The sequence below is a fragment of the Pistacia vera genome, unplaced genomic scaffold, assembly GCF_008641045.1.
Source record: "Pistacia vera cultivar Batoury unplaced genomic scaffold, PisVer_v2 Contig942, whole genome shotgun sequence".
NCBI lineage: Eukaryota > Viridiplantae > Streptophyta > Magnoliopsida > Sapindales > Anacardiaceae > Pistacia > Pistacia vera.
This window is the reverse complement of record NW_022196826.1, coordinates 6,246-25,986: the sequence shown is the minus strand read 5'-3', so window position 1 is coordinate 25,986 and position 19,741 is coordinate 6,246.

The following is a 19,741-nucleotide window of genomic DNA, read 5'->3' as shown; positions in this document are numbered from 1 at the left end:
GGGTTGCATGGAGAGGACAGTTAAATTTGAATGACAGAGAATATTATAATTTTGACTACTGAATTAAGTTAGCCTCAGAGAATACTCCTTGTTACACTTACACCATGAGACTTCTGATTCTGAGTTTCTAAAACAACTCCATTTGAGATTTTTTTTTTTTTCAAAAGATGGCTATAACCTTATACAAGAAAACACTTCATATATTTTGGTTCAACTATTATTCTCTCAATTATACATGCAGAATTAACTCATATTAACCTAGGATGTAATAAGCGAGGTCATGTCAAATACAAACAAGGATAATAACTATGTAAAATGGGATTAAAGTATTTACTAAATATTAGGCCAATGATGGAATTTCATTTTTCCAGTTAAGGAAGTCTGTTAGTAACGGTGGAGAAGGGAGGTATGGGGCAATCTTTGAAATGTGAAGGGAGGTTACTAGTATTTTATATCTGAGGGGTCTCACTAATATAAATCCAAACCTCCGGGGAGGGGAGGGGAGGGATAATAACCCTAATTTTAAAGAAATGTGGTATTGTGCAGGTGAATTCATGTTGACTAATTGAGATNCTTAGAACTTGATAATTAAAGTAAATAACTAAATATATCATTACTCAATCAAATATACTATTTTATTCAAAAATAATTCTTTTAATAACATTAAAAATGTAAAACACTTTTAATTGGATCATAATTCCAATTATTCACTTAATCAAGCAAAACTTTAATATTAATGTATTATAATATATTAAAGCTTTTAATATGGTGTAATTTATATTAAAACACTTTTGGTTCCGGTTCCGGTTCTACCCCCCGGTTCCGGTTCTACCCGCTACCCATGCTCACCCCTAATGGCCAATGATGGAATTTCATTTTTCCAATTAAGGTAGTCTGTTAGTAACGGTGGAGAAGGGAGGTATGGGGCAATCTTTGAAATGTGAAGGGAGGTTACTAACATTTTATATCTGAGGGGTGTCACTAATATAAATCCAAACCTCCGGGTAGGGGAGGGATAATAACCCTAATTTTAAAGAAATGTGGTATTGTGCAGGTGAATTCATGTTGACTAATTGAGATATTAAATTTGAAGAATAAGATAGAAAATCTATATGAATAATATTTGCTTTATAAGTCCTTAATTATTACAACCAATTAGCAATAAATTCATGCCACAAATCGCTATCATGATAAGAAAAGTTTGAAAACCTTGGTGCCACTTAATACATTCAACCCTAAAGGGGTTGACCTGGCGGTCAAAGAGATTTGCTATCTTCTTTGAGTTCTTAAGTTCAAATCTTGTGGTTACTTATCACAATAACATTGTGACTTACTTGATCTTTTAGGTTTGTAGGGTGTTTAATATATCCCGATGATTAGTTGAGGTACGTGTAAGTTGACCCAGATACCTTGATTACCCAAAAAAAAAAGTTTGAAAAAGTTCAAAAAAATAAAAAAAATAATAATGTCTCGAGGTGGGATTGTGATTTGGAGAATCAACCTATTCACAGTAATGGCCATTTTTAATGCTCTTCAAAATTTGGTACCCCCACTCCACTCCTCCATCCTAAGAAACGCAAACCCTTTTAATTACATACTAACACAATGGTTGATAAACCATTTTTTTTTTTATCATTTTTGGAAGTCTTAATATTTACGAGGAACTTCTATTTAAATTCATCCAAGAATCAGGGTTATCACCAATCAGATTTTAGTGAAACATCGTCAAAGCCCTCAAATTTTGGAAAGTAGCATAGACACCACAATGTTAATAATCTAATTACATGTTTGCACGGGACATTGTATACTATTATGTTACCTGCGTAGTACTAAATAATATAGTACAATACTTGGTAACGAAACTAAATTGTATAAAATAATACCAAATTTAAAAATAATACAATTTCTTCTATATTAAATAATACCTACTATAACCATTGTATTAACAGTATGTTTGACACCCAACATTGCATAACATTAAGTAAATTGCATAGCATGACATTGTATTGTATGATATAATGTTATAAGAAATGTTATACGATGTTTGGTAGAACATAACATTGTCTTATTCTTATACTATGGGGAATTTTTAGGTAAACTCCCACTTGTTTGAGGAATTAGTGGAAAACACCCACTGGTTTTTGGTAAAAAAACCCTAGCTCGCATTCCATTCACTTTTGACAATGAAAATCCGTAAAGAAGTAAAAAGAGGATATCACCCTTGAAAAAATTACACACGAACCCCCAATCTGGACCGGCCAAACAAGTGCCACATTACTTAGAAAACTTTGACCCTTGTTCAACACAAACACCCAACAACCATTACTGCCATTGTCATTAACATTATCCATGGCCTCTTGGCAGCTGCTAGTGGCCCTAAGGGCCTTGAGGAAGCCTATGAGCTGAAGGCCTTGCGACAACTGCAAAAGGCTTTGAGTCTTATGACAGTTGTGAAAAAGGCTTGGAGGTCTCAAGCTACTGCTGATGGAGGCCATTATCTGGCCTCTCAACATTGACCAAGGTTCGATTTGGCTTTTCCAATGCTGAAGAGGCTAGATTTGGCCTTTACCGTCACCTCAAGAGGCCATATCTAATTCACAGTAGTGGTAAGGTCAGATTCAACCTCTTGACGTCAAGAGTGGTCGGATTCAATCTTTTCGGTGTTGGTGGTTTCAGATTTGGCCTCTATGCAGGCGATAAAGGCTTGATCTAGCTTGGCGGAGCTATTAAGGCATTTCTCATATAAATTAATAATTTATCGAGACAATCTTTATTTTCACTTTCCTAAACATTGAACTTAATGCATGTAGTATATATAGTTATTGTGGTATAAGAAATAACTCATAATTAATAGGAATTAGTCTATAAGAAATTGTTTTCTCTTTATAAATATAAGATTATATTGATTCTTGTTGTATATAAATACATGAGTGCTTTTTTCTTGCCACTGAAGCAATTCACTCTTCTCTCAATGTTTAATGTTTTAGATGCAATGAATCTTGCAATCTCGGCTTGAACAACGGATGTTCAAGCAAGTATAGTTGTAAATTGTTTTCGACATTGTCAAATTAGGTCTATGGATAACGTGGCTTTAGAGAATTTGGATCAACACTCAAATGATGGAGGCGTTCAACAATTGCAAGTGTCAATCAAAGAAGGGAAGTCAGTTTTTTTAAATGCACTGTCTTATAAATTTAGTAAATTATAAATTTACCACATTGATCCCAAATCGGGACGGGCCAAAAATATTATTTAATCGAGGTCATTAATTTATCAAGATTTAACTATAAAATTAGGATTTTCTATGAACGATGAAAGTAAAAAAAACCCTATTTTAAAAATGAAAATTACAAATTTACCTGTTTGCTAGTTAAGTTTAATGGTAAATGTTAAGTTTATTGTGTGCAAAAATAATGTTTGTTAAATTTGATAACTTGATGTAATGGGTTTAGTAGGTATTATTTAATGTAGAAGAAATTGCATTATTTTAAACTTGGTATTAATTAATACAACACAGTTTTGTTACTAAACATTGTATTGTACTTCTTAGGGGGCGTTTGGATCATATAATATTTTATTATAAGGGTATATTACATTAACGGAAAGAAAGATCACCTTAAATATTACTGGGAATGTTTAGAAAATGTGTTTGGCTGGTTCGAATAAATTGGTGAATAATATGTTTGGTTGAGAGGACAAATGAATAGGTATGTTATATAGATTACTACATTGCCCTCATTTAAAAAAAATTAATATAATAGTATTTTTTATTATTATTTTTTGAATTATTTATTTTAACCCCCTACATCTGAAATTTTGCTAAAACACCCCAGCCATATAAAACTTTAATTTGTAGCAAAATCACCTCCACCCACCCCAAACTACTGCGGTAGCCAGCCATCACCGCCGATCGTCGCTGACAGTCGACGGAATAGGGCACGACGGCTGTGTATGGTCGGCCGTGCATCGGCAAAGCCGGAAATGGCCATGGATCACAGATCCATGGTCAGAAAACGGCCAGATCCATGGCCATTTCACGGCCATAGAAACCCTAGATATGGCCGTTTCCAACCATGAATCTGTGATTTATGGCCGGAAAAGGCCTTACCGGTCAGATCTCGCCAATTATGCACCATTACAATGACTGACGCAGGCGACCGGCGGCGGTGAGTCACGACCGGCGGTGGTCTTGGGTGGCTGGGGGTATTTTGTTAACTCTTAAATATTTTTGTGGCTGGGGTGTTTTAGCTAATTTCTCAAATGTAGGGGGGCTGGATAATTGTTATTTGGTAGACATTTGAGGGCAATTGTGTCCAAAATGGTTTTTAATTAGGGGCAAAATGGGAAGAAAAATCATATTACCCTGGTAATATTTTAATAACACCCCCTAACAAGGTAATAAGATTACCCCCTATATTACTAATAATAACCACTATTTCCAGTAAAAGATTACCGTAATATTTGATTACTTTCAAACCAAACATATGAATCTTGTAAAATAAACGAATATTACTCCCGTTATCTTATTTACCCTAATCCAAACGGCCCCTTAGTACTATGCCGTTTACGTAATGCTATGCCATGTGTATACGAAACATACCGTAAGTTGTTCTTAAGAATTTGAAGTCTTGGGTTATCCTTTGCCTGTTGCAACACTATGATAGCACTCCCATCTAAATGACGGCTAAGATCCAAAACGAGGTTAAGTGGTTGAACATGGCGGGTAGTAATTCATGTTCACAGTTTGCACATCCACCCTGAACATTTTTTTTCATAAAAATCATACTCCAACCCAAGGATTATTGCTATATATTATAATAAATTCTCACAATTTTTCCCACTTCTCTAGAATAACTCTCAATAGTTTAACTACTAAAGTACAATCTAGATATAGCATTCAGTAAGCAACCAAAAGATGATATCGTGCAAGTTAAATGCAGAATATCATAATTAATACCTAAACTCAACTGACTTTGCAGGCATGTTTAAAAATTTCTTAAATACCAGGGTTCAAGCCCAAAAGCAAACATGTTGATCAAAAATAATTTTTGACTATTTGAGAACAAAACCTTGTCGATATCTTTGAACTGTCCCTAGAGCCATTGGATATTTTTGTTTCTCCTCATAAGGCAATATGAAGAGATCTTTAGCGACCTTCTCCATACTTTCAAGTAAAATAAGATTTATGCCATGGGTAATCACCTGATAAAGTAACTAAAACATTAGTTTCATAAGCATTTTTTCTACCAGAACTTCAACATGAATATTTTGATAGATCTTCCATCTGAATAAGGGCTAAGACTTAAAACAAGGTTAGATGTTGAACATGGCAAGTAGTAATTTATCCTCACAGCTTGCGCATCTACCCCTACTGTTTTTCTTCACAAAAATCGTATTCAAACCCAAGGCTTATTGCTACATATTTTAATAGATTTACTTCTTTGAAACTACTCTCCAGAGTTTTACAACAAAAGTACAGTAAAAATATTGTATTCGGTAGGCAACCAAAACATAATATTTGCAACTTACATGTAAAATAATATAGCTAAAACCTGAACTCAACTAGCTTTGCAGACCATAGTTCTAGATTTCTTAAAGATAGAGGCTATAGGCCAAGAGCAAACATGTTGGTCCAGTCTAATTTTTGGCTCTTTGAGAACACAAAAGCTTGTGCATATCCTTGAACTATCCTTGTGGCCATTGGGGATTTTTGTTTCTCCACTTGAGGCAACATGAAAAAATCTTTGCCCACCTTCTCTATGCTTTCAAGTAAACTTAGATTATACTATTGCTAATCAACTGATAAAGTAACTAAACACATTAGTTTCATAACCATTTTTGTCCTAGAAATTCAACATGAATATTGTGATTAGGGATGCCAAAATCCAAGGCAGGCCTCGACCCCCAAGTAGGATATTGAGTCCCGGTCTCTTGGAATTTTTTGTCGGGGCCAATGTAACATTCCAGCCCATTGTCAAGATATTATCTACTTTGAGCCCTTGCAGGCCTGTATGAGTTTGTATTTGGGTTTCACGCAAGTATTGTTCACCCAAAACACATCTTGGCAGCTTAAAAATTCATAAGATATTCAACAAATCTTCTCTTAAAATTCCCAAGCAATGTAAGATGTCACCCCCTTTGGATGCAGCGTCCTTGTTGGCATCTTGGGCTAGTCTTGACAATCCACANCAAGGGATACTTAGGAAATACCCGGCTAGGGAGGGGTTTTACAGTGATTGTCAAACTTGTTTTAGCTATTGCTTCCATGAGAAATTGGCCACTTTATCATTTAGATGTAGATAATGCTTTCCTCCAAGGAGATCTCCAAGAGGAAATTTACATGCATTTACCCCAAGGCTTTCCTAAACAACATGATAAGTCATTGGTTTGTAAGCTGAATAAGTCTTTATATGGCTTGAAACAAGCCTCCAGGGCTTGGAACACTAAACTTACTGCTACATTATTGATGGGAGGTTTCCAACAATCACCTTCAGATCACTCTTTTTTCTTTAAGAAGGATCAGGCCAATATTGTCATCCTTCTCATCTATGTTGATGATTTGGTTATTACGAGTAGTGATGCTTCTCTTATTCAAGCCACTAAAGACTTGCTCCATTCTCATTTTAAGTCAAAAGATTTGGGAGCTCTTCGGTATTTTTCAGGCTTTGAAGTTGCAAGGTCTTCCAAAGGTATTAGCTTGTGTCAAAGGATGTATGCTTTGGAATTAATAGTTGCATCAGGTCTGGCTGTTGCTAAGCCAGCTTTGATCCCTCTTGACCCAAATCTGAAATTTACTATTGTGGAGTATGATCATAATTTTCCTGGTCAGGAGGATCCAGCTTTGTCTAACCCATCGGTGTATCAAAAATTAATTGGTAAGCTTCTCTATTTGTGCTTGACTAGGCCTGAACTTAGCTTTTCAGTGAACCTTTTTAGTCAATTCATGCATCAGCCTAAGCAGTCCCACCTTAATGTTGCCCTTTAAGTTGTTAGATATATCAAGAGTTCTCCTGGTTTGGGTTTATTTTTTCCTGCACATGGTTCTATTCAACTTCAGGCATTTTGTGACTCAGATTGGGCTTCCTGTCTTATGACTTGCAAATCTATTACTAGGTTTTGCATTTTTTTGGGTGGTTCTCTGTTATCCTGGAAGTCTAAGGGGCAGGCTACTGTTTCCTGGTCATCCTCTGAAGCAGAGTATCATGTTATGGCCTCTATAGTTTGTGAGATTGTTTGGCTGACTCAACTTTTAACTGATCTTGCTCTTCTAATTCAGTTGCCTATATCTCTTTGCTGTGATAATCAATCTGCCATTCACATTGCTTCCAACCTAATATTTCATGGGCATACAAAGCACATTGATATTGACTGCCACATTGTTCGTTCCAAGCTCAAGGAAGGTTTGATACATCCTCCTCATGTTCCTACTCATGAGCAGCCTGTGGATATATTTACTAAAGCTGTTTCTAGTCCTCTTCATTGGCACTTGTTGTCCAAGTTGGGAGTGATTGACATTCATCACCCCCCAACTTGAGGGGGGGTATTGGATTAGTAGTTAAGTAAGCTGTTAGCTATAGTTAGCTATTGTTATTAGTTGAACTGTGGTTAGCTATTGAACTATGGTTAGCTACAACTATGATTAAGTAAACCATAGTTAATGTAGCTAATATAAAATTGTAAGTATTTTGTACTTTGTAAGTAAGTTGAATAAGGAATAAAGAAATGTTTTTCTTCCTGAATCTTTTTCTTTGAATAAATTCAAGTATGTATAGTTGGGGTTGGGGAGTCATCGCACAAGGGTTAGATTCCTGGCCTTTAGTTTAATACTCGGGATTTAAAAATAATAATAAAAAAGTAAATCTTCGACGATTAGGCATTATGAAAAAGACTTGTGGTTGTTGCATGAGAAATATAGTTGAAGTGGAGAAGAAACGGTGAGGGAACAAAATATAAAGGAGGCAAGATATGAGTTAGGATACCAAATTTGTTAGTGTGTAAATATATATATTCAGACTTCAGACTCTCCTTAGCTCTCAGGTATTTACTCAGTCCTAGGATGCTGGGTAAAACTGGATACCTGGATTTGCCAATTAATTTTGCCACTCTTAATTGTAATAATAACACTTTCCTCTGAATAAATGGTAAGGTCCAAAATAAGAAGGTTGGGTAACTTCCCTCTAAATTAGGGTTAAGGTCCTGTTAGGGCAAAAAAATGTCCTCGGCCCAAATAAAGAAACCCCTCTAACAAAGATGGAAGCCCAGGCCCAACCCCGATGGGGCCCAAGCTGGAATTCCGCAAATGAGGCCCATTCGGTATGAATTGCAATTGGATTTTACCATTTAGACCTAGGCCTCCTGATCCTAGAACGCCTTCTAGGCTCACGGTCAACTCGGAGCCCACAGTCGCCTACGAATTACACTCCTACTTGAACTCTGATGAGGAAGTCAACTACTGTCCCAATTCCTCCAAGGTCCGTATCTGAGTCACGCTCGAACTCCCTTTCTTGCTGAGATAAGGGAGCCAAAGGTTACATCCTTTGGGAGGACTACCACTACGAGGACTCCCAGTCCCACCAGGATTGGAAGACCATACAGTCACTATTTAAACAGAGGCCATCCCTCTCACAAAGGACGAAAACATTACACCTTCAGACCTTGGAATTCCCACCTGAGAACTTCACATTACAGCCGTAGTCACAGTCCCCGACTAGACTTCCGGTAACCTTTCCTCTCCCTAACCTTCATTAAACTAGCTTCACCCAGCTTTGCTGACTTGAGTGTCAGAGTGCCTACGGCAAACACCACCCCGGTGTTTTTCGCCTGCTTCACACTTGTTTTCTCACGTGTGCAAGTGCAGCAGATCGCTAGTGGTCTTAACCTCATCAGATCAGTCCCTCTTTTCATAATGGTAGATTTTTGCATCTATAGTTTGGCGCCCACCATGGGGCCTTTGGCAATCATTCGTCTCAACAAACCCTGCTACGTGAAGAAACTCTCCATGGTTGACAATTCTGACAATACTAATCCTGGCCTCGAGGCCAAACTGGAGGCTCTGACTGCCCTTATGCAACAACACTCAAACAAGGTGGCTACATTGGAAGCTGAGAACACTGCCATCTGAACCGAAAATGCCTCAATCAGGGCCGAGAACCAATCTCTAAAAGAGAAGGTAAGTCAGTTTTATGATCTTGAGCTTCTGCCTTGTCAGATACCACCCAATCAGTTTCGTGCCTCGGTTCCGTCTATGCAACCTCTCCAGACTCCAGAGCATGGACCCATAATCTCGGATACGAGGTCGCGCCAGTTGTGTTCGTCATTAGTTGACGATTCAACCCTGACTGATAGGGAACAAGGTCCGTTGATAGAGCCACTCTCGGTCGATCCGCTTCAAGCACGAGATCAAGGAGTCCAAGTGACAGAGAGCCCACCACAACAAGAACCACCCATCCTCGCCATCCTATCCCACCTTCAATCAGTCATCCTTACCCAAACACCAGTTGGCTCGGCTCATCCTCGCAGGTCAAGCGGTCCCACACTCCTTCAAACTACCCTGCTCGAGTCCATTCATCCCAATAGGCCGAATGAATCCCAAATAACACCTCTTACAATCCATGTGGGCGAAACACCCGATCGGTCACGAGGGGAGTCATCCAACCAGAGGGAATGAATGGTGATCAAAGCTACCAAGCGGCGAATAATGGAGTGATCCGTCAGACTACACCATGCAGATTGACCCACCAAAACGCATCAGGCGCGAATCGCATGGCCAACCAAGTTAACCGAGACGACCTAATGGTATCCGTATCTCCTATGGAACAAATATTAGCCAAGAGACTGGCCGACATAAAGGCGGTGATGAGGCGCTTACCCAGAATGCCAATCCCAATAAAAAAGAGCCAACCTCACTATTATGCCGATTCACCATTCGTAGACACAATCGCGCTAGCTGAGATACCACACAAGTTCACCATTCCCAGCATGAAGCCCTATGACTAAACAACCGACCCAGACTACCACATAGCCTCTTACAAGTAGCGGATGTTTGTCGTATCGATACCCCGAGCACTGAGGGAAGCTTGCATGTGTAAAAGCTTCGGTTCAAGCCTCTCCGGCCCAGCTCTTCAGTGGTACACCAACCTCCTAAACTGTTCAATCAACTCCTTCGTCCAGCTCACCGACACTTTCGTTGAACAATTCACCAGCAGTAAAAAGCTCGAGAAACTATCGGTCGATCTGTACAGAGTCTATTAGAAGAGGGGGGAACCGCTGAGAGAATACGTCAGCAGGTTCAACAAAGAAAAAATCTCCATCCCCTCTTGTAACCTAGAGACAGTAGTAGACGCCTTCAGAAAAGGTCTCCTTCCGGATGGAGAACTATATAAAGACCTGACAAAGCTCGGTTGCACCACGATGGAAGACGCCTTAGCCAGAGCTATAATTCAGATAAGGTGGGAGAAAGATGTAAAAAGACCATATGACTGCCCGCCAATTAGAATTGACAACAGACCATCCGGGTGGAGCCAATACAAAATTTCGGAGTATAACCTCAATGTCGAACAAGCTGAGGTCGTGGCAATCATGAAAGGAATTAGATCTACCGTTAAGTGGCTGAACAAGCTCAATCCCGAAGCAAGGAGGGACACGACCAAGTGGTGCGAATTCCACGGTGACCATGGTCATAACATTGCAGACTGCATCGCCCTGTGGTTGGAAGTCGCCGCGTCACTGAAGAGGGGACATCTTCGATATCTGTTGACGGATAAAGGGAAGAATACAATCAACCAGAAAAGCTCGAAGGAAGCATCTCAACAACCCCTCCCCCCCCACCCCCGACTGCACACCAACTAGGTAATCTAGTTCGAAGATGATGAGTCAGTCACCCGAGCTGCCCCTCATCACGACGCTCTAGTCATCTCCCTCTAGATCACAAACATCCTAGTCAAGAGAGTATTCATAGACGGGGGATCCTCAACAAACATTCTCTTCCTTGAAGCAGTGAAGGCCATGGGACTGGATGAAACAAACATCAGCAGACGACCAACTATACTGGTAGGGTTCAATTTTGAGCAGAAGTACACCATAGGAGAAATCGCTCTGCCTGTCTATACCAGCGGAGTCAACAAGCAAACCATCTTTCTAGTGCTCGATTATCCTTCACCATACAACATCATCTTAGGCCGACCTTGGATCCATGACATGTGAGCTGTTCCATCCACCTTTCACCAAACCATCAGGTTTCCAATGAAATGAGAAGTAAGGGAAATCAAGGGCGACCCCAAGGCATCCAGAGATTGCTACAAAAACACCTTTAAAAGCAAAGGTCACGCTTCATAGCAACTATAGTTTCATCCAACCCTACTAACCGAGCCAGATCAACCATCTATGGAGGAGTTGAATGAAGTGCAGATACACCCGAACGACCCCAAAAGGAAGACCCAGATAGGCTCACGCCTCGGGCCCGAAATAAGAAAGAGACTCATAGAATTCCTCAAACAAAACTAGGACTGCTTCACCTGGTCCCACGCTGACATGACGGGAGTCAGCCTAGAAGCAATCATCCACCACCTCAAAGTAGATCTGGATCACCCCCTAGTGAAGCAGAGGCATAGGAAATTTGCACTAGAACGTAATCGGATCGTCAATGAGGAGGTCGACAAATTACTGAATAATGGCATGATCAGAGAGGTCCATTATCCTGACTGGTCGGCAAACATGGTGGTGGTGAAGAAAAAGAACAGAAAATGGAGGGTCTGCATAGACTTCACGGATTTAAACAAAGCATGCCCTAAAGACTCCTTCCCGCTCCCGCATATCGACATGGTGGTTGATGCGACAACAGGCCACGAACTCCTAAGCTTCATGGATGCCTTCTCAGGGTATAATCAGATTTTGATGCACCTAGACAACTAGGAGAAAACAACCTTCATTATAGAGAGGGGGACCCACTGCTACAAAGTAATGCCGTTTGGCCTCAAGAACGCCGGAGCTACCTATCAGCGGCTAGTCAACAGGATGTTCGTTGAACACCTTGGGGACACCATGGAAGTGTACATCAACGACATGCTCGTCAAGTTCCTCATGGCCGAGCAGCACCTCGACCACCTCAGCCAGACATTCACCATCCTAAGGAAGTATAACATGAAGCTGAATCCGACCAAATACTCATTCGGGGTTTCATCAGGGAAATTCCTGGGATACATGGTAACTCAGTGATGCGTTGAAATTACAACATGCAATGTGTAGCAAGTGCACTAGTCGCAAAAAGTAATAAAGTGATAAGTAAAGTATCATTCCCACGAGGATTGTTTGTTAAGCATTGATTTTTCTAGTTGTTTATCAAGTTGGAGAAACCGAAAGATGTTTGGATATGCGGGAGAAATTTAAGCTAAAGTGAAAACAAAATTTACTATGTACTTAAAAACTAATTAATAACAGCAAAATTAATTCAAGAGAAATATCAATTAAAACAAACGGTTAGGGTTTTGACTTTACTAGGATTTTATGAATTAATCTACGAATTATGCTACTTCTACACTCACATGCACGGATAATAAATCGGATTCCCTAAAGTGTAAAACATACCTTCTCAGGCTATGTTTCCCTACTTTTCCCCTATTAAGCTTCCACACCCAACAATTTGAAGGTTAATAGATCCAAGTTCGTTAAGCTAAATGGAATCCTAATTTGATTTCATTGATTCTCAAACCTATCTCTAGCGTTCAATACAACAATGACAATTACCCTAAGAAGCTAATACATGATCCACTTCTCAGTCTCATCATGCTCAACAAGTAAATTCAATAAGAACAAGAATAATCACACAATCCATGCAATAGAATGTAAAAGCAACAATAAATTATTGATTAAACATAAAAATCCCAATTACATCAAAACCCTAACCCAAAAGGAGTTAGTTCATACTCAAATTAACACAAATCGAAACAAAAACAATAAACAATGCATTCAGCATGTTGGAATAAAGAAAAGAGAACAAAAATCTTCCCTATTTGATAAATCCAAAGAGTTAAATCTCCAATCTTTTCTTCTTTCCCCCAAAAATGTCGAACTCCTTGCTAAAAAGACTAAGTTTTCTTTATATAGTCGGTCCAAAATAAACCTAAAACTTTCGCCTAAATTAAAATGCACAGTTTTGAAAAACTAAATCTTGCAGACTTCACCGCGGCGAAGAACGAGTTGGTTTAAAACTGTTAATCTATCCCGAGAGTTTATCACCGCGGCGAAGAAAGAACTTCGCCGTGGCGAACTTTTCTGCACAGTTCTAAAATTACAAAACTGCCCTCCGCTTGCTTCCTTGCTTGAATCTTCAATCTTTGGTGCTCTTCAATAGGAACAAGCTTCATAGTGCTTCAAACCCGCTTCAGAACTTCCCCGAATCCTGAGATTCGCTTGCTTCTAGGTCCATAAACTCAATTCCGCTCATTATTTGCTCTAACTGCATGTTTTGGCCTGAAACATAAAATATATGCAATTAAGTTGTAATTTAGGCACAAACGAAATAAGAGGTATCCAAAATCAGGCCAAAAAGCCTAGATAAAACAGTATAATCCTAGGATTATCACTCAGCGTGGGATATAAGCCAACCCCGATCAAATCCGAGCAATCTTTAACATACCATCACCAACTTGCATCAAAGACGTGCAGCGCCTGGCAAGACGAGTGGTCGCTTCATCTCCAGATCCGTTGATAAGTGCCACCATTTCTTCCACACGCTTAAGAAATCTAAGAAATTTGAATGGAACCCCTCTTGTGAAGAGGCCTTGCAACAGCTGAAGAGATACCTAACCTCCCCCCACTCCTCTTTAAGCCTAAGGATAGGGAAAAGCTTTACACCTATCTGGCGGTTTCAGAGACAACAATTTCGGCATGTTAGTTTGGGAGGATAATGCGAAGTAGCTACCGATCTACTATGTAAGCAAGTCACTCCTTGACACGGAAACACGATACAGTCAGCTGGAGAAACTTGCACTCGCCCTCGTCCATGCATCCAGAAAGCTTAGGCCATAATTTCAATGCCATTCCATAGTTGTACTCACCTCCTTCCCACTAAAAAAGATACTACACAAGCCAGAGTTATCAGGCCGACTCACACAATGTGAAGTAGAGCTTAGCGAGTTCGACATATCTTTCCACCCACGAACCGCCGTCAAATCCTAGGCACTGGCAGATTTTATTGTTGATTTCACTCTGAACACCATCGTCCAAGCAGAAAGAGAGTTACTATGCATGAATAGTAGATCACCTTCAAAGTGGACTCTCTCAGTGCATGGCTCAAGCAATGTGAATGGAAGCGGGCTCGGCTTCGTACTTACCACTCCAGAAGGAGATGTCGTCCAACGGGCCATATGATGTGGATTCAAATGCACCAACAACGAAGCTGAATACGAGGCTCTCATCACTGGACTCTCCTTAGCTAAAGAAATCGAAGTAAGGAAACTAGAGGTAAAGTTCGATTCCCAACTCGTGGTCAACCAGCTACAAGGCACTTACCAAGCCCGCGACTCGAAGATGACAACCTACTTGAACTTAGTCATGTTAGTGTATATTAGTGTATGCCCTAGAAACCATTCGTGTTGTCGGTTTCAGAGCATTTTGTCTTGTATCTATATATATCATAAATAATAGAAGAAAGAGTTCTTCAATTCATATATGTAAATTGCTTCCTTTATTCAGTCATGCATTTAAAATAAAGTATGTATATGAATTGTCCAGATGATTCATTTAATAGGTAAATGAATTATCGAAAAGGGTTCCCTACGGAAGCAATATAAATTTGGGCAACTATATTGCACAGTAGGCATACCGGATGCTTCCGAAAGATATCATGAGTTGATATAAGTACGGATGACGATGATAGTCATGTCACTGGGGCATTGGTATGGATTAACGGTTGGTGAACTGTTTTTCGAACGTGACCGAATAACGACAAATCACTTGGAAAAGCATGTAGTCAATGATTTATCGTTTGGTTATATCAGTGCACGATGTAGTCCTTTGACCTGAGACATTGTAGTCGGATCCGATATGGATGCGTATGGTTCATACGGTGTATAAGTACGAGACTAATCATGTTTCGTACAATAAAGCCTATTTGGTCATGCGTTGTTCATATGCGGAAACGAACGATGGTCAAGAGGGGATCCATTGACTCGGAAATATAGGATCGGGAGTACCGCTGACTCCATCCGGATTCGAGTTCCTAGACGAACATCGATAAATGTCGGAAAACTGAATCTCTGGCCAGAGTCTATTATTAGTCATACAAAAGTAAGTTTGTGATGACAAGTTCCGGACATATTGATCGACAATTCGGTAGAAGATCGAGTTTAGGATTTTGACGTTCCATGAATCCATACTCGATTAGGATATCTCAATGGAGGGACTTTACCTGCATGGTACGTATGATCTGAAATGGGTTCGATGAAGTATTTCTTCATCGTGGTTTAGGGACTATGGCACATTGCTAGATGTTTACCATAGTCGTTGGGCCTCCGGACAGGTTTCCGGATTCATCCAGAACCGGCTCACGGCTAATCCACGGTGGACCTACATGGTCACACCAATAGCCTTGAGAAGTTAGAGAAGGATGAGAGAGAGAAATGATTATCCGAAGAGGGCTAGCACCTTCCGAGGGTAATGACGGGATTTCTATAGTAATAGTTACATAGAAATTATTTGTGACATTTTAAGGGTTAAAATGGTCAAGCAATAATTAATTATATTTAATTATTATATCTTAAAGTGTTAAGATTAATGAGATGAACAAAAATAACCTTTTAATAGTTAAAGGGTAAAAAGGGGTAAATTTTTGGGTTGTTAATGTAAACTAGTTTAGTTTACATGGGCCCTTGAATAATATTGATTATTCAAAGGGTAGCATATTAAATTCGTGGGGTCCCTTTATAAAATAAGATTTTATTGGGCTTGGAAGTTAAAAATAAATAATTGCAATATTACCCAAGTATATATAAGTGCAAAAGGTTGCATTTTTGTTCATTCTTGACTAGTTCACAAAATTTTAATTTTAAACTCTCTCTTTAACCCACGGCCACTCTCTAATCTCTCAAGGTGGTGTTAAAGTGTGGAGGTTTCATCCCTTTGAAGCTAATCTTCATCCATCCAAAGCAAAGGAGAAGGTATAATTTCATTTCCATGCTTTGTATGAAAAACGGTGTTTTGAATCCAATTTTTTTTATGCTTTCTTTTCCATTTCCACCACTCTTCATGCATGCATGCTGTTCTTTCAGGTCAAAGAATTGCAGAACGCCTTCAAAGAGTTCTCCATCGTCCAAGTCCCAAGAATGAAGAACACCCATGCTGACGCCCTTGCTAACCTCGGCTCAGCCCTTCAATGTTCCTCCCAGTCATCCATCCCTCTATTATTCCTCTAATGGCTGACCGACTGGAAGGAAGGACTAACGAACAAGCCGCCAGAAGAAGTGATGGACATCGAACTGTCTGATACCTGGATGACTCCGATAGTAAAATACTTGGAACACAATGAGCTCTCAACCAACAAGAATGAAGCACGCCGCCTAAGAGCGAATGCCGTCAGGTTCACTATATACGAAGGCCATCTTCTTAGGAAGTCATTCTCTGGTCCCTACCTCAAAAGCATAAGCCCAGAAGAAGCTAAACGAGTTCTCGCCAACTCCAAGAAGGCGAATGTGGAAACCACGCTGGAGGATGCAGCCTTGCCCATCGGGTGATTATCGCTGGCTACTATTGGCCAACTATACGCACTGACTCAGTAGCTTATGTGAAGAAGTGTGACAGTTGCCAGAGGTTCGCCCACGTCTCCCACCTCCCACCTGAACGACTTAACTCCACTCTCACACCTTGGCTGTTCATGAAGTGGGAAATGGATATAGTCGGAAAGCTCTCGACCGCGCCCTGGTAGTGAGTCTTAATGTTGGCTGTCACTGACTACTTTACTAAGTGGATCGAAGCCGAAGCACTCGCACAAGTCAAAGACAAAGAGGTAAAAGCTTTTATCTGGAAGCATGTCATCTGTAGGTTTGGGATACTGAAAGAAATCATCACCGACAATGGATCTCAATTCATCAGTTCAGGCTTTAGAGATTTCTGCGACATGTGAGGAATCAAGCTTAGCTTCTCTACCCCTCGCAACCTCCAATCCAACGGCCAGGCTGAATCATCAAATAAAACCATCATGCAGACTTTAAAGAAATGCCTACAGAAAGCCAAGGGCGCATGGGCAAATGAACTACCTGAAGTCCTTTGGTCCTACCGGATGACAGCCCGCTTATCTACAGGTGAAACCCCTTTTTCCCTCACATATGGATCTGAAGCAGTCATCCCAGCTAAAGTATCAGTCCCTTCCACCAGAGTTCAATGGGAAAATGGAGAAACCAATAGCCAAAACCTCTACCATAACCTGGACATTTTTGACAAACTACGAGAGCGGGCATCAATTCGTAATGCAGTTTATTAACAACAGGCCGCCCGACACTACAACCGCAATGTTTGAATCAGAACTTTCAAAACTGGTGATTGGGTCCTCCGCAAGGTCTTCCAAAACATTAGGGAGGTCAACTCTGGCAAGCTCGGCCCCACCTAGGAGGATCCCTACAAGATCGCCAAGGACGTAGGGAAGGGCGCCTACCGACTCCAAACTCCCGAAGGCAAAGACATCAGTAATAGTTGGAATGTAGTCCACCCCAAACGTTATTACTTTTAGTTTAACTCCTCTATCAACATTTCTGTTTTTCTTTTTTCTGTTTTTAAAAGGATGAGTGGGCCTATCCACCTCCTTCATTGTTGGTCGGCCTCATGACCCGAGTACATTAAAGTATTATTCAACAATAGAATTGTTAACACCTTCGATCGGCCTAGACCGATTCATAAGCTTACACCTTCGATCGGCCCAGATCGATTCATAAGTATTACACATTCGATTGGCCTAAAACGATTCATAAGTATTACACATTCGATCGGCCCAGACCGATTCATAAGTATAACACCTTCGATCGGCTCAGACCGATTCATAAGTATTATACCTTCGATCGGCCCAGACCGATTCATAAGTTTACACCTACAATTGGCCCAGACCGATCCATAAGTATAACACATTCGATCAGCTTAGACGGATTCATAAATATTACACCTTCGATCGGCTCAGACCGATTCATAAGTTTACACCTTCGATTGGCCTAGACCGATTCATAAGTATAACACCTTCGATCGGCTCAAACTGATTCATAAGTATTACACCTTCGATCGGCCTAGACCGATTCATAAGTATTATACTTTCGATCGGCCCAAACCGATTCATAAGTATAACACCTTTGATCAGCTCAGACCGATCCTTAAATTTATACTTTGATCGGCTTATACTGATTCATAAGTTCACACCCTCGATTGGCTCAGACCGATCCATAAGTTTACACCTTCGATCGGCCTAGAATGATTAATAAAGTTACATCTCCAATCGGCCTAAACTGAACAGAAGACTCGTACTTTCAACCGACGAGTCATCGACCCAACCCACTAGAGAGCCCACACGACTCATCCACTTGGCTGCGTCAAAATCACAGCACAAGCATGCGGTTCAACCCCTAGTGCATCTACAAACAAACAAGTAATCAACTCATTCACCCATAAGGAAAGCACCAAAACAAAATCACAAGTATAATATAAAAGAAGCCTCAAGCGGCTAAGTACCAAGTACAAAGTAAGGCACACACGCTAGGGAAGGGCATCACAGGCCCCAAAAATACGTGAGCAAAAACAAAAAAAAAAGCTAAGTGTCATCGGTGCGAGTCGTCTTACCCACCTTCGACTTGATCACCCTATCACCTGCCCCTACAGCCTAGTCGCTCACATCCTTAGTAATCAATGGCCCCGGCTGGCTAGCAAAATCGAGCACCTGCTCATCAATCTGCTCCTCCGTATGCCCAGCGGCCTCCTCCTCCATCATCTCCTGTATGAGCTGGATGTCCTCATTCGGGTTCCAGTGAGAGGTGTTCCCGGCCTTATACTCAAGCATGAGCTTTCCCCTGCCCCTAATGATGGCGTCATCAGCATTAATGCTCAGGCACTGCTCCCTCAGGGACTAGACCTCCGCAGTCCTCTCGGCCAACTTTCTCCTCAGCCGCTCCAACTCGCTCTCGGCCTCCTTCAGACGCTGTTGGGTTCCCGCTCAGCTCTCTGAGCCGCTGCTTCTCTTTGTTGTAGATTGGCATTAGATCTCGATACATCTTGTATCCTCTTCTCTTGTGACACGATGGATTTCCTCAAGTGCAAGTTGCTAGTGAATGCCTGCATAACAAAACAACTTGATCAGTATACGTCAACAATACTCTAAGTAAAGTAAAACTCTGGCTCATACTTGGAAAGCATGAGAAACCCCTCAGTCAGCAACTGCGACCGCACCAATCTAGTTCAAACGGGTTTCGTCAGCTGGGAATAAGAATGAGTTGGCCAGCTGACTCATGGAAGCCACGTCCGAGTATGCCGACGCAGAAGCCAAGATGCTTAAGGTGATCCTCTTAGTCTCCTCATCCAAGACTACGGTCTTGGATGACCCAGCCTCGGCTGCAGGCTGACGACTTGGTGGAGTCGCCACCACATCCTCCGCTATTCTCTCCTCTCTGGCCGAAGACTCCCTCTTCTGTTTCTCTCGGCACCTAGCAATAGACTCGCTCACACTTGGGACAGTTAGCTTCTTCATTAGCTTTTCTATAATCGCAAACTTTCCAAT